Source organism: Hypanus sabinus, chromosome 17 (genome assembly GCF_030144855.1).
Source record: "Hypanus sabinus isolate sHypSab1 chromosome 17, sHypSab1.hap1, whole genome shotgun sequence".
Classification (NCBI taxonomy): Eukaryota; Metazoa; Chordata; class Chondrichthyes; order Myliobatiformes; family Dasyatidae; genus Hypanus; species Hypanus sabinus.
Genome location: NC_082722.1, coordinates 74,424,472 through 74,441,466, shown reverse-complemented (window position 1 = coordinate 74,441,466; position 16,995 = coordinate 74,424,472).

Genomic DNA, 16,995 nt, shown 5'->3' with positions numbered 1-16,995 from the left:
GTTGCATGCAAACAACTACTTGGAGCCACAGGTGAGAGCTGAGAGTCCACTGGGGACAAAAGGTGAGTGAGCTGCCCTAAAATGGACATGACAAACCCCCTGTGCAACCTCCAAATCTGGCTCCAGCATGGAACAACACCTTCTCACCAGGACTTCACACACTGCCACTGGAACCCCAGTACCCCCTTCCTCCACCAGCACTCTGCATTCACATGTCTCTTAGGTCCCACCACCATCTCTCGGATCTTCAGAGACTCCATCTTCCTTTCATCCCACCTTCCCTGAGCATTAAACCTCCACTCTCCAAAGACAATACCAACCCCCTTCTCCCCTCTGATCCCAGCTCTCATCCGTGCCAGGTCTTCACACTTCCCTCTGACCTTCCCCTTTCTGAGGCAGAACAATCCATCCTCAGTGATGGCCTCACCTTTGTCCCCTTGTGCCCACACCTCAGTGAGTTTTACACCCACCATGAAGCTTGAGCTCCGCTTCCGCATCTGCCTCCGTACCTACTTCTTTGGCCAAAGCTCTCCACTCCTCACTGATAACCCAATCTCCTGTCTTCAACCCTCCTCCTTTTCTGGACATCCACTCTGGTCTTCAGTTTGTTGTTGTGACAGCAGTACAGGTCAAGTACAAAATTACAATAAATACTGAGGGTAAATAGTACAAAAGCAAAAATAACCAGGTAGTGTTCATGGGCTGTTGAGAAATCTGTTGAAGGAAGGGAAGAAACTGTTCCTGAATCATTAAGTGCAGTTTGTTAGGCTTCTGTACCTCCTCCCTGATGGTAGTAACAAAGGAGGCATGTTTTGGATGGTGAGGGTTATTAATGATGGATGATGCCTTTTTGAGGCACTGCATCTTGAGAATGTTCTCAGTGGCAGGGAGGGTTGTACCTGTGCAGCTGTCTGAGTCCATAACCCTGTGTAGCCTCTTGTGATTAAATACATTCAAGCCTCCTTACCTGAACAGTAGAGGTGAAGGGAGAATGCGACAGAGCTACATAAAATTATCAAAAGCGGTGGAAAGAACAAATGGCTAAAAATCCTTTTCCTATAATCAAGTTGTCAAAGACACTGGTTTACGGTGAGAGGTAGAGATTAGAATCGACTGAGAGTCACTGAAGAAATGGTGCATCCAGGTTGTCTCTCAGAATTTAAGAAGCATTTTGATAGTAGAGAAAGCCACATTTAACATGAGTAAATGATATTAGAGCAAGTACAATGGGGAACATGGATCCAGTGGGCTGAATGGTTTGTATCAACATCTGGATGACTCTGTGCCTCATCATGTAATGCATTGTCGAGCAAATTCTGACTGACAACCACATTTCAACCGTTACACAGCTTGGGGTTATTACTTTCAGACAAGTCTAAAGATAGAGGGGTGGAAAAATCCTAGGAAGTGAACAGTGCTGACATATGTCAAGAAATCCATTGACAGGGTGGCACAGCAGAGTAGCAGTTAGCACACTTGTTTTACAGCCCCAACATTCTCGAAACTGGGTTCAATTCCTGGTGCTGTCTCTGTAGGAAATTTAGACATTCCCCCCATGGCTATGTGGGTTTCCTCTGGGTGCTTTGATTTCCTCCCACATTCCAAAGATGTACAGTTAGGGTTAATAAATTGTGGATATTCAATTTTGGTTCTTGATGCATGGGCAGCACTTATGGGCTGTACCTGGCATACTCCAGGCTGATTGAATTTGATGCAAATGCTGCACTTCACTCCTTAGCTTTGACACGTACATCAAATCTCATTTCTCTTTTTCTTCTCACAATGAGATCAATATAACACACACAAAATGCTGAAGCATCAACAGGCCAGGTAGTATCAATGGAATGAAATAAAATTTCAATGTTACTGGTCTTTTATCAGGACTGGAAAGGAATGGGGGAAGATCATTGGCCATCCAATCATCTAGATCAGAGAACCTATTCTGTAAAGGTCAAAACTCTGTTAGAAAATAATTACTTTTAAATAAGATTTCTTGTGTTTTATTTAAAAGGTATGGTTATCAGTGGTAAAACAGGGATTACTGCTCATTTTCATTGGCTCTGAAACTCAGCCGCTTCAGATGGCCAATGAGACAATCCCGACGGTTAGCGCAACACTTTACAAAACAGGAGACCAGGGATCAATTCCCACCACTGCCTGTAAAGTGTTTGCTCATTCTCCCTGTGACCACATGGTTTTCCTTTGGGTGGTCTGGTTTCCTCCCACAGTCCAACGACCTACTGGTTGGTAGGTTAATTGGTCATTGTAAATTGTCCTCTGCTAAAGGTAGGATTAAATTGGGGGATTGCTGTGAGGCATGGCTCAACGGGCCAGAAAGGCCTATTCAGTGCTTTGTCTCAATAAATAAATCAGTCAATAGCAAGGAGTCACATAGACGGGGCCAGGTGGGGACAGAAGGTTTCTGTTGGTGAAACAGGTGGGATTTAGCAGCTCAGTAGTTTCACAGTTACTATGCTCATATTATTCCAAGTGTATTTAATTAGTTTGCGTATTTAATAAGTTGAATTTAACTTCCCCCACCTGCTGTGAAGGGAATTGAAATCACACCTCTAGGATTAACTGTCTCGGTATCAGTGTACATACCCAGGAAATTAACCACAATTTATCACAGCTGCTGAGACCTATAAATAGCACAGAAGTTTGCTCCTGTGTTTGATGTTTCATCTGTGCCTTTTTCACTCTCCTCTCAATGGTTTTGGTGTATTGACAAGTTTTACAATCAAATATCTGGACTGGAATTAAATAGATAACCTAAATTCTAACCCTCACTTCATGTGCTGGGGTCAAAATATGTGAGAAGTAAGGAACGTTTTAGCCTCTTCACAAAAAGAATGTGCCCATTTATGAAACAGTGCAGCATTTAACTGGCCATCTGGCCCACAATGTTAGACCGACTCATACAAACCTACTCCATGAACAATCTAACGCTTCTTTCCTACTAGCAGGGGCAGGTGCTTTGATGCCAAAACTTTTTAGCTGTCTACTCCCATCGACCTTCACTGGGACCATGGCCCTCTATACCCCTACCATCCACATAACTTTCCAAACTTCTCTTAAATAAAGTCTGCATTCACCACTTGTGCTGGCAGCTCATTCCATACAAACACAGCCCTCTGAATGAAGACGTTCCCCCTCATGTTCCCCTTAATCTTCTCACCTTTCACTGTTAACCTATGACCTATGGTTTTAGTCCCACCCAATCCCAATGGAAAAGCCTGCCTACATTTACCCTTTCTATACCCTTCATAATTTTGTATACCTCTATCAAATCTCCTCTCAATCTTCTACATTCTAAAGAAAACTGTCCTCACCTATTCAATCTTTCTTTGTAACTCTGGTCCTCAGGTCCTCCAGACCCAGCACCATTCTTGTAAATTTTCTCTGTACTCTTTGAACCTTGTTTACTTTTTTCCTGTAAGTAAGTGACTAAAACTGCAAACAACCCTCATCAATATTTATACAACTTCGACATAACATCCCCATCTCCTGTACTCAGTACTTTGATTTATGAAGGCCAATGTGCCATGACCCTCTCTACCTGTGACACTACTTTCAATAAATTATGTACCTGTATTACCAGATCCGTTAGTCCTACTACACTCTTCCAGTACACTACCATTCACTGTGTAAGATCTATCCAACCAATGTGCAAAACATCACAGTTATTTGCATTAAATTCCATCTGCCAGATACCGCATCCCATAATCTTCCATTTTTTCATGCATGTACCTATCCAAGAATCTCTTAAATGTCCCTGTTGTATCTGCTTCTACCTCTACTTTTGGTAGTGCATTCCAGGCATCGAGTGTTCTCTTTTTAAAAAATATAATAAAAGGCTGCTTTGACACTCCTTAAACATTTCTACCCTCCATTTTAAATGGAGGTCCTCTTGTATTGATCAGTGCTGCCCTTGGAAAGTGATGCTGGCTGTCCACTCTATGCATTTCAGTCTTGTACATCTCTATCAAGTTGCCTCTTCATCTCCCTTGCTCTAAAAAGGAAATTAGACCGTATCCTGCTCAAGCTCCCCTAATGAGGCATGTTCTCTCCTTTGCCACCTCTTTAAACTTTCAACGTACTTTCAATATTGATCGGTGAATCAAGCGTCTATCTCAAGCAACACCGAACAAATTGCTGGAAAATCTCACAGGTCAGGCAGTATCTATGGAAGTGAGGAAACAGTCAACATATTGGGCCGAGGCCCTTCTTCAGGACTGGAAAGGGAGAGATGCCAGCATAAAAAAAATAGCGGGAGGGGAAGGAGGATAGTTAGGTAAAAGGTGAACCAGGTGGGTCGGGAAGTAGTTTGCTGGAGAGAAAGGAATCTGATAAGAGAGGAGAGTAGGAGAAAAAGGAAGGAGCGGGATCCTGGGGGAGGTGATAGGCAGGTGAGAAGAGGTAAGAGCCCAGAGTGGAAGGGGAAATTATTTTTTAACAGGCCAAAGAAACCAATATTCATGCAGTCAGGTTGGAGATTATTTTAATCCTGTTTCAAGTTCAAAGTAAATTTTATGATCAAAGTATACAGCCATATACAACCCTGAGATCTACAGTCTAGAGAATAGTAACCATAACAGAAACAATGAAAGACCACCCAAATGGGTATTCAACCAGAGTGCAGAATACAACAAGCTGTCCAATACAAAAAAAAGAACTGATAATAAATAAACAACAAATGTTGAGAATTTTAGATGAAGAGTCCTTGAAGGTGATTCAATTGGTTGTGAGGACACTTCAATGATGGGGCAACTGAAGCTAAGTGAGTTATCCCCTTTGATTCAAGATCCTGATAGTTGAGGGATAGTAACTGTTCCTGAACATGGTGGTGCGGATCCTGAGGCTCCTGGACATTCACCTTGATGGCAAGAGTGAGAGCATGTCCCGTGTGGTGAGAGTCCCTGACAATGTGCTCAGTGGTGGGAAGGACTTTATCCATGATGGACTGGGTGGTATCCATTACTTTTTGTAGGATTTTCCGCTGGTGGCCATTGGTCTTTCCATACCAGGCTGTGATGCAGCCAATCAACATATCCTCCATTACACATCTATAAAACAGGTACAAGGACACAGGAACTCCTGAAGCATGCTCTAAATTCAATATGATCATCGGTGATCTGTATACTAGACTCTCTCCCACCTCTGTTTCATATCCTATCAGCTCTTAATCTCCTGATCATTAAAAGGTCCACTTTATATTCATTCATTAATCCAGACTCTGGGTAGAGAATTCCAGAAAATCTCCACCCTCTGCAAGACGACATTTCTATGTACCTCTGTTTTAAATGACCAGCCCTTTACTGTAAAATTTTCTCCTTATTTGAGGCTGTCTGACTTGTGAAAGTGTTATTTAAATTATTCTACTTTTTTTCACTTTGTTCAGAAATTCATTGCTTTGCTAATATGTTGTGTAATACTATAATATGTAGAAGCGGAATTAAACCATTTGGTGGGACCTTATTTGCCTTTTGATCATGACTGATTATTTTATTTTCCCACTGAACACATTTCTCCTGCCTTCTCCCCATAATCCTTGACTTCCTTACCAACCAAGAACAGAACAGCCTCTGCTTTAATTATAGCCAATAACTTAACAGCTGCCTATGTCAGAGAATACCACAGATTCTCTGCCATCTGGATAAAGAAATTCATCCTCATCTCTGCATTAAAGGAAAATATTGGCAGAACAGAGCATTTATGACAACCCTGCAGGATGGAAAAGGCTGTTTACTTCAACTGGAATACATAGTTATACCATGTTTTGAAGAGCCCAAGGGCATCCCATTTGTTCTCCATATGAACTTTCTCCCCTTAAACAGAGAGGCACGGGACTGCGATCTGGAGCAACGCACAAAACGTTGGAGGATCTCAATGGGTCGGGGGAGCATCTCCAATCTATGAATTAGATTAGATTAGAATAGCATCTTCAAGTTTGCAGATGACACGAAGCTGGGCGGCGGTGTTATCTGTGAGGAGGATGCTAAGAGGATGCAGGGTGATTTGGATAGGTTAGGTGAGTGGGTAAATTCATGGCAGATGCAATTTAATGTGGATAAATGTGAGGTTATCCACTTTGTTTGCAAGAACAGGAAAACAGATTATTATCTGACCAGTGGCCGACTAGGAAAAGGGGAGATGCAACGAGACCTGGGTGTCATTGTACACCAATCATTGAAGGTGGGCATGCAGGTACAGCAGGCGGTGAAAAAGGCAAATGGTATGTTGGCATTCATAGCAAAAGGATTTGAGTACAGGAGCAGTGAGGTTCTACCGCAATTGTACAAGGCCTTGGTGAGAACGCACCTAGAATATTGTGTGCAGTTTTGGTCCCCTAATCTGAGGAAAGACATTCTTGCCATAGAGGAAGTACAAAGAAGGTTCACCAGATTGATTCCTGGGATGGCAGGACTTTCATATGAAGAAAGTCTGGATCGACTAGGCTTATACTCACTGGAATTTAGAAGATTGAGGGGGGATCTTATTGAAACGTATAAAATTCTAAAGGGATTGGTCAGGCTAGATGCAGGAAGATTGTTTCCGATGTTGGGGAAGTCCATAACGAGGGGTCACAGTTTAAGAATAAAGGGGAAGCCTTTTAGGACCCAGATGAGGAAAAACTTCTTCACACAGAGAGTTGTGAATCTGTGGAATTCTCTGCCACAGGAAACAGTTGAGGCCAGTCCATTGGCTATTTTTGAGAGGAAGTTAGATATGGCCCTTGTGGCTAAAGGGATCAGGGGGTATGGAGAGAAAGTAGGTACAGGGTTCTGAGTTGGATGATCAGCCATGATCATACTGAATGGCGGTGCAGGCTCGAAGGGCAGAATGGCCTACTCCTGAACCTATTTTCTATATTTCTATGTTTCTATGTAAATACTGTAGAACAGAGGGACCTAACAGCATAAGTTATTTTTCCCTTAAAATGGCATCACAGGTAGACAGTGTGGTGAAGTTGGCTTTTGACTTGCTGGCTTTCATCATCAGGGTGCTGAGCGTGGAAGATGTGATGTTAGGTTGCAGTCATACATAATATTGATGAGGTCATATTTAGGGTATTTTCATCACCCTGCTGTAGAAAAGAGGTCATTATGCAGAGTAGCTTGATGTGTATGTTGCTGGACTTGGCGGACATAAGAACATAAGGAATAGGAGCAGGAGTTGGCCATCTGGCCCGTCAAGCCTGCTCCGCCATTCAATAAGATCATGGCTGATCTGACCATGACTCAACTCCACCTACCTGCTTTTTCCCCATAACCCTTAATTCCCCTACTATGCAAAAATCTATCCAACCTTATATATATTTATTGAGGTAGCCTCTACTGCTTCATTGGCAGAGAATTCCACAAATTCACCACTCTCTGGGAAAAACCATTCCTCCTCATCACCATCCTAAATGTACTCCTTCAAATCTTGAGGCTATGTCTCCTGGTTCTAATCTCATCTACCAGTTGAAATAACTTCCCTGCCTCTATATGATCTATCACTTTCATAATTGTATACATTTCTATAAGATCTCCCCTCATTCTTCTATGGACCAATTGGGGGAACCTGAAAGCATGAATGTCATTTTCCCAATCTTCTGATAATACCCCAACCCCTCTTCACCATTCCCCATTCTGATTTTCCTCTCTCACCTTATCTCCTTACTTGCCCATCACCTCCCTCTGGTGCTCCTCTCATTTTCCTCTTTGCATGGCCTTCTTTCCTCTATCAAATTCTCCCTTCTCCAGCTCTGTCTCTTTTACCGATCAACATCTCTGGACTTTACTTCACCCCTCCTCCCACAGTTACCCCTATCACCTTGTGTTTCTTTCTCTCTTCTCTGTAATTTCTTATTCTGACTTCTCATTTTTTTTCTCCAGTCCTGATGAACGGTCTCAGCTCGAACTGTCTACTGTACTCCTTCCCATAGATGCTGCCTGGCCTAGTGTGTTCCTCCTGCACTCTGTGTGTGTTGCTTGGATTTTCAGCATCCGCAGATTTTTCCAGAGGAAGTAGTTGGGACAGGTATATTAACAACATTGGAAAAGTACTTAAAGTGAGAATATAAATAAAAAGAAGTAATGTTGAAGCTTTGTAGGGCATTGGTGAGGCCTCATTTGGAGCATAGTGAAGAGTTTTGGGCCCTTCATCTAAGAAAGGATGTGCTGACATCAGAGAAGGTTCAAAGGAGGTTCACGAAAATGATTCTGAGATTGAAAGGCTTACAAAGAGCGTTTGGTGGCTCAGGGCCTGTATTCACTGAAACTCAGAAGAATCAGGGAGGATCTCATTGAAACCTATTGAATATTGAAAGGCCTTGATAGGGTGGATGCAGAGAGGGTGTGACTAATGACGGGAGAGTCTAAGAGCAGAGGGCACAGCCTCAAAATAGAGGGATGATCTTTTTGGAACAGAGATGAGGAGGAATTTCTTTAGCCAGAGAGTCATGAACCGGTGGAATTTGGTGCCACATGTGGTTTTGGAGGCCAGGTCATTGGGTGTATTCAAGGCAGAGCTTGATAGTTTCTTGATTAATTGGGGCATGAAGTGTTTGGGGAGAAGGCAGGAGATTGCAGCTGAGAAGGAAATGAATCAGCTATAATGATCTGGTGGAGCAGACTTGATGGGCTAAATGGCCTAATTCTGCATCTTTATCTTATGATTGAAAAGTTTGAGAGAGATAGGGGCTAAAAGGAGGCAAATGGAAATCTTGATTGGCATGGACCAATTAGACTGAAGGACCTGTTTCCATGCAGTACACGTCTCTATGCCGAAGAACTGCGTACAATACTCCAAGTAGAGAACCACTATCAGAATCAGGTTTATTATCATTGACATGTCATGAAATCTGACAAGATAGATAGATAGATACTTTATTCATCCCCAATGTTGAATTCCCCCTTGTGGATGAATAAAGTATCTATCTATTTCAGATGAAATATTTTGATCCAAGACACCAACTGCTCATTTCCCTCCATAGAGGGTGTCTGCCCCATTGTGTTCCTCCTGCATTTCATGCATTGTTCCAGATTGCAGTCCTTTCTCTCTCTGTTCAATGTGGGTGGGTACATATGGAGGACAAATTGGATATCCTGGGGCTCTGCAAGACATGGTATGACCATATATTCCAGCTGAGGTGAACGACCTTCTTCGATCTTGTGGACTGACATAATTGTTCTGTTCCACCAATACGTCCCTTTAGGACAGTGATGAGGAGGAACTTTCTTAGCCAAGCAATGGTGAACCTGTTGATTTGTGGCGGCATTAGACCGCAAGACAAAAATCACAATTATTAAAATAAATGAAAATAGAAATCAGAACAGGAAATCTGAAAGCAGTGAAGAGATTCCTCCAAAGCTATTTGTCCCCTGTCCAGGGCCAGTTGTCCAGCTGACATTTCCAACATGTCCCATCTCTAAATCCAGTGCCTGCACTTTCGTTCCACTTTGAAACACATCATTGGATTTGCTCCGCATGCAAGTGTAAAGTGTCGCACTCTCATCACAAACATCCTGTGGAGATACGTTATGTGATTTCAGCCCTGTTGCTATGAAAATTGCTGACCCTCTTCACAAGCTTGTGCATATGTATTTTTATATAGATCTTGCTAAGTTGTAAGAAAGATCAGGGAGTATTTCAACATTAACCCTTTCAGCACAGGTTCATGTAAAGAATGTGAAGCCTGAAGATTAAAGATTAGCTTTATTTGTCACATATAATGATTGTCGATACATACCATGAGTAGAAAACAGAAATTTTAGAAAATCTAGTCCACATTCTAGAATACAAAAGTGAGGATTTAATGTCAAAGCTTTGGTCAGAACACACTTGCAGTTTTGTGGAAACTTTGGACCCCTTATCAAAGCAAAAAAATGCAGAAAGTCCAGTAGGGGTTCACAAGAACAATCTCAGGAATAAAAGGGTTACGATGTGATAAGTGTTTGATAGTTCTGGGCCTCTACTCAGAGTTTACAAGAATGAGGGGATGGGAATCTCAATGCTATCTATCAAATATTGAAAGCCCGAGGTTGGATGTGGAGATGATGTTTCTTATAGTGGGGTAGTTGAGGACCAGAGGGCACAGCCTCGGAATTAAAAGATGTTTTTTTAAATCAAAGATGAGGAAATTTTTTCTTCAGCCAGGAGGAGGTGAATCTGGCTGAAGGGTGAAGGCAGGGAAATGGGGTTGAGAGGGATAATAACTCAGTGATGATGGAATGGCAGTGCAGACTCGATGGATTGAATGGTCTAATTTTGCTTCTATGTCTTGTGAGAGTGATGCACCATCAATAACTCTCGGAGATGGGAGGCGAATGATAGGCTTTTATTAGCAGCAAAAGTGACCACAACATCTTGGAGACTGAGGGAGGAGCAGTGCCTCCAATCGCCTTTATACCAGGGTCTGTGGGAGGAGCCACAGGAGCAGTCAACAGAGGGGCGTGTCCAAACAGGTATACACATACCGGTAGTTTACCACAGAGAGTTATATCTATTGCATTGCAAAATTGGTCCGGGCGAATATTGTTTTTCTTTGGTGGTATACAGTTGAATGAAATAATCTTAAACTTGCTGTTGATTTACCTCAATGTTTACCGCAGTCAATGATTGTGCTGGGGCAGTCTGTAGCTGTTGCAACATTTCTGGCACCACCTGTAACATGCCTACAACTTATTAGCCATACACATAAGTCTTTTGTGAAATGTGGGAGGAAACTGTAGCATCTGGATTTACAGACAGTGACGAGAATCAAACCCCAGTTGGTAATTCCTATCATTGTCAAGCAACCACAGTAACTGATACACTAACATGTCTAAAAGCAGCACAAAGGTAAAAACATTTCAACTTCTCTTGCTTCAGAGAGGGCCAAGTATGGAAACAATTGAAAGTAGGAACAAAATTAGGATATTAAACGGAGTCAAGGAATCTAATTGGCCATGTGGACAGAAACATGTGAGACAAAATAACAACGGTTGGTCTAATTTGTGAAAAGGTTTCAGTCAGATTTTCCCTGTCAACACACTCAGGGTTTTTGGAAAAACTTCTTCCATTTTGTCCTAAGATTTATGAATGGCCCACAACTATGATCTCACTGTTTTGTACTGTTTTTAATCTATTTCTTATTGTCATTATAAATAATGACATGTATTGCACTGTACTGCTGCTGCAAAAGAGCAAATTTCATGACATATGTCAGTGATAATAAACCTGATTCTAAATAGTGAAACAGGAATTAGGGGATGAACTGCCTACTTTTGCTTTTGGCACCTGTTGTTATGCCCATGGTTTTCAACTGTGAAATTGTAAAACCTCATTTAGATTGGAAGGTACTTGTACACAAGGTATAAAAGGTGGCATGGTAGCATTGTGGTGAGCACAATGCTTCACAGTACAGGCAGCCTAGGTTCAATTCCTGCAGCTGCCTGAAAGGAGTCCTCCCCATGATCATGTGGGTTTCCTCTGGTTGTGCCGGTTTCCTCCCAAAGTCCAAAGATGTACCTGTTGTTAGGTTAATTGGTCACTGCAAATTGTCCCAATTAGAACAGGATTAAATCAGGGATTGCTGGGCGGTATGGCTTGAGGGGCTACAAAGGCCTGTTCTGTGCTGCATCTTCATTAAAAAAAAATCAAATAGATGAACTTTAAGATGAAAGGTTACAGTGGATTTACAATGCAAATGCATTTGTATACATAGAGTGTCTGGAATATACTACTATGGGGATTGGTGGAAGCAGGTAGGATAGCAATGTGTAAGATGCAATTCGTCAGACACATGAACATTCAGGGAATGGTGGGATAAAGATCATTGGCAGGCAGATGGGATTAGTTTGGATCAGCATGGTTGGCACAGGCACCATGGGGGGAATAAAAAGCCTTTTCTTGTGCTCTACTGCTCTGCACAAAAATGCTGACGGAACTCAGGACAGGCAGCATTTAATGAAAGCAATGGATATCAAAGTTTTGGGTTAAATTCCTTCAAGAATCCAAGTAAACAGTCTTGACCAAAACGTTGACTGCCTATTTCCCTTCATAGATGGATTTGTCCTTCTCTGCTGGTCTTTGAATTTCTCCCAGTCCTCAGGTGTGCTGCTTTTTTTGCTAATTTATATGTTTCTTCTTTGGACTTGATAGTACCCCAATTTCCCTTGTCAGCCACGGGTGCATTACCTTCCCTGGTTTATTCCTTTGCCAAACTGGAATGAACAATTGTTGTAGTTCATCCATGCAATCTTTAAATGTTTGCCATTGCATATCCTCCGTCAACCCTTTAAGTATCATTTGCCAGTCTATCTTAGCTAATTCACGTCTCATACCTTCAATGTTACCCTTCTTTAAGTTCAGAACCTTTGTTTCTGAATTAACTATATCACTCTCCATCTTAATGAAAAATTCCACCATATTTTGGTCACTCTTACCCAAAGGGCCTCGCACGACAAGATTGCTAACTAACCCTTCCTCATTGCTCAATACCCAAACTAGAATGGCCTGCTCTCTAGTCGGTTCCTTGTCATGTTGGTTCAGAAAACCATCCCGCATACATTCCAAGAAATCCTCTTCCTCAGCACCCTTACCAATTTGGTTCACCCAATCTATATGTAGATTGAAGTCACCCATTATAACTACTGTTCCTTTATTGCACACATTTCTAATTTCCTGTTTAATGCCATCCCCAACCTCACTACTACTGTTAGGTGGCCTGTACACAACTCCCACCAGCGTTTTCTGCCCCTTAGTGTTATGCAGCTCTACGCATATCGACTCCACATCCTCCAGGCTAATGACCTTCCTTTCTATTGCGTTAATCTCCTCTCTAACCAGTAATGCTACCCCACCTTCTTTTCTTTCCTGTCTATCCCTCCTGAATATTGAATATCCCTGGATGTTGAGCTCCCATCCTTGGTCACCCTGCAGCCATGTCTTTGTGATCCCAACTGTATCATATTCATTAATAAATATCTGCACATTCAGTTTATTCACCTTGTTACGAATGCTCTTCGCATTGACACACAAAGCCTTCAGGCTTGTTTTTACAACACTCTTAGCCCTTATATAATTATGTTGAAAAATGGCCCTTATTGCTTTTTGCCCTGGATTTGCCTGCCTGCCACTTTTACTTTTCACCTTACTACTTTTTGCTTCAACCCTCATTTTACACCCCTCTGTCTCTCTGCACTTATTCACATCCCCCTGCCACATTAGTTTAAAGCCTCCTGAACAGCAGTAACAAACACTCCCCCTAGGACATTGGTTCCAGTCCAGCCCAGGTGCAGACCGTCCTGTTTATACTGTCCCACCTCCCCCAGAACTGGTTCCAATGCCCCAGAAATTTGAATCCCTCCCCTTTGCACCATTTTTCAAGCCATGTATTCATCTGAAATATCCTCCTATTTCTACTCTGACTAGCAGGGGCACTAGTAGTAATCCAGAGATTATTACCTTTGTGGTCCTACTTTTTAGTTTATCTCCTAACTCCCTAAATTCACCTTGTAGGACCTCATCCCGTTTTTTACCTATATCGTTGGTACCTACGTGCACCACAACCACTGGCTGTTCACCCTCCCATTCCAGAATGTCCTGCAGCCACTCAGAGATATCCTTGACCCTTGCATCAGGGAGCAACATACTATCCTGGAGTCTCACTTGTGGCCACAGAAACACCTATCTATTCCCCTTACAGTTGAATCTCCTATCACTATAGCTCTCCCACTCCTTTTCCTTCCCTCCTGTGCCGCAGAGCCACCCATGGTGCAATGAACTCGGCTGCTGCTGCCTTCCCCTGATGAGACATCTCCCCCAACCGTATCCAAAACAGTATATCTGTTTAGGAGGGAGATGACCTCAGTGGACTCCTGCACTACCTTCCTACTGCTACACTGTCTAGTGGCCACTCCTTCCCTTTCTGCCTGTGTAGCCTTTACCTGCGGTGTGGCCAACTCACTGAATGTGCTATTCACGACTTTCTCAGCCTCGCGGATGCTCCAGTATGAATCCAATCGCAGCTCCAGACGCTCAATGCGGTCTGCCAGAATCTCCAGTTGGACACACTTCCTGCACACATAGTCGTCGGGGACACTGGAAGTATCCCTGATTTCCCACATGCTGCAGGATGAACAAACCACGGGGCTGATCTCAGCTGCCAAGACCTACCCAATACTTGCCTCAACTTTTGAAACTTTCTCCTTTGGAAGGAACTTACCCGGCCTTACCTCACTTGGAGTGAAGCTTGTCCTGAGCCTCTTCTCATCGAAGCCTCTCGAGTCAAAGCCTCAAATCTCCACTCCTTCACTGGCCCACTCACTCACTGGCCACTTTCCACAGGACTCATTCAGTCCTGCCCTGAATTGTTTGTGCACTTATCTCCATTAAACTCTACTTTGACAAACTTCTATAGATGTATAGTGGAGAGTGTATTGACTGGCTGCATCACAGCCTGGTATGGAAACACCAATGTTCTTGAATGGAGAATCCTACAGAAGTAGTGGATACAGCCTAGCCATCACGGGTAAAACCCTCCCCACCATTGAGCACATCTACATGTAATGCTGTTGCAGGAAAGCAGCATCCATCATCCAGTACCCCCACCATCCAGAACACACTGTCTTCTCGCTTCTGCCATCATGAAAAAGGTATAGGAGCCTCTGGACTTGCACCACCAGATTCAGGAATAGTTATTACCCTTCAACCATCAGGCTCTTGAACCAAAGGATATAAATTCACTCAACTTCAATTTCCCCATAGTTAAGATGTTCCAATAAACAATGGACTAACTTTCAAGGAACCTTCATCTCATGTTCTCAATGTTTATTGATTATTTAATTATTATTATTATTTATTTTTATACTTGCAGTGTATTTTCTTCTGCACTCTGACTCAGCACCCAAGTTGGGCAGACTTCTATTGATTATATTATGGTTATTAATCTATATACTTGTCAATTATGCCCAGATAAATCTTAGGGTTGTATGCAGTGACTTATGTGTACTTTGATAATAAATATACTTTGAACTTTGACCACTTGTTATCAGTTCACTTTGGGTTTTAATCGAAAGGCAATGTCTAGGCTAAAACCTCTCTAACTGCTCAGTAATTCACACTTCACTCATTCATTCTTTTCACAAAAACCTCTCCTTCGGCTAAGAGCAGAGAGCGTGAACTCATTGAAAGCCGAATATTGATTGGATGGGAATGCACTGAGCACTCCAACAGGTTACCGAGTCAGATCCTGGAAGGAGGTTTCAATTCTGCTACGGATCTGTCAAACTCATTTCCTCCCCGTGGAGCAATCTTATGAGCAAAGAGCGAGACAGATTGCAAACCCATAGGGAGCCCACAAATCTCCGATTACCTTCAAAGAGATGGAACAGGCAGAAATAGGTGGCATTTTATTCCTCTAAACACAGCGCTAATGCTACAATCTGTTCTGTGCACAGCGAGCTTCGTTTTGCTGTTTCCAGTACCACAGATGGCTCTTTGCCCTGTTTCATAGACAGCAGATGACTATGTACTTCCTGTGCCTGACACAGAGCTCAGCAGACAATTATACTGAATATTGTACAACACAGTGCAGGCCCTTCAGCCTACTAGGTTGTGTTAACCTATTCCAGGATCAATCTAAACCCTCCCTCCTATATAGTCCATCATTTTTCTTTCATCCACATGCCTATCTAAGTTTCCTATCTATAAGTGCCCCTAATTTATCTGGCTCTACCACCACCCCTGACAGTGTGTTCCAGTCACCCATAAATCTCATTTTATTTAATAAAATCCTCTTCAGGTCCCCTCTAAACTTCTACCTATCTTGTACCCTACCTATCAGAGTAACACCCACACAAAGTGTTAGTGAAGTCAACAAGCCACACAGCAGCTATAGAGGAATACACAGTCAATATTTTGGGCCTAAGCCCTTCATCAGAAGGGCTGACTGTTTATTCCCCTCCACAGATGCTGCAGGACTCACTGAGTTCCTCTAGTATTTTGTGTGTTGCTCAGATATCCAGCATCTGAAGAATGTCTTGAGTTTATGTCCCCTATCTACTCCCTCTTAGTTTTACACCCTCAACCTCCACCACTCTGGAGAAAACAAACCCAGCCTACCCTGTCTCTCCTTGCAAGATGTTGATTAAATATTGTACAGTAAAAATGTGGGAGAAAAGGTTTTTAGGGGTGAGAGTTTCAGGGAAAAGGAGTACTTGAGATCAATAAATTCTCAGTGAGTCACAGGAAGCCAAATTAAAATGATTCTGGTAGCTCAAAGACAGGAAGATCCCTTGAAAGTGAGTCCATTGACTGTGGAAACATTTCAATGATGGGGCAAGTGAAGTTGAGTGCAGTTATTCCCTTTGGTTCAAAAGCCTGATGGTTGAGGGGTAATAACTATTGCTGAACCCGGTGGTGTGAGTCCTGAGGTTCCTATGACTTCTTCCTGATTGCAGCAGTGAGAAGACAGCATTGCCTGGGTGGTAGGGGTCCCTGATGATGTATGCTCTGATGTGGTAAAGTTGTGCGGATAAATCAAATTCACTGGATGATAGGTACCCATGTAAGTAATAAGGAATGAATTTTTGCATGACAATGATAAAGATTCAGGGCAGCATAATAGTGTAATAGTTAGCACAACACTTTACAGGGCCAACAATCACTACTGGGGTTCAATTTCCACTGTTGTCTGTGAGCAGTTTGTGTACAATCCCCATGACCATTTGGGATTCCTACATGTATTCTGGTTTCCTCCCATATTCCACAAAGATGTATGGGTTAGGGTTTGGGCTAGTGAGTTGTAGGCATGTCATGTTGGCACTGGAAGCAAGAGAACCCTTGCACACTGTCTCCAGCACATCCTAGGGTTGTGCTTGTTGTTGACACAATAGATGCATTTCACTGTATGTTGTGTTATACATTTGACAAATAAGTGTAGCCTTAATCTTAATTTGGGGTTTCAGTAATTATCCAAATGTAATTTTACAATATTTATGACATGCTGAAACTGATTGCTTTGTG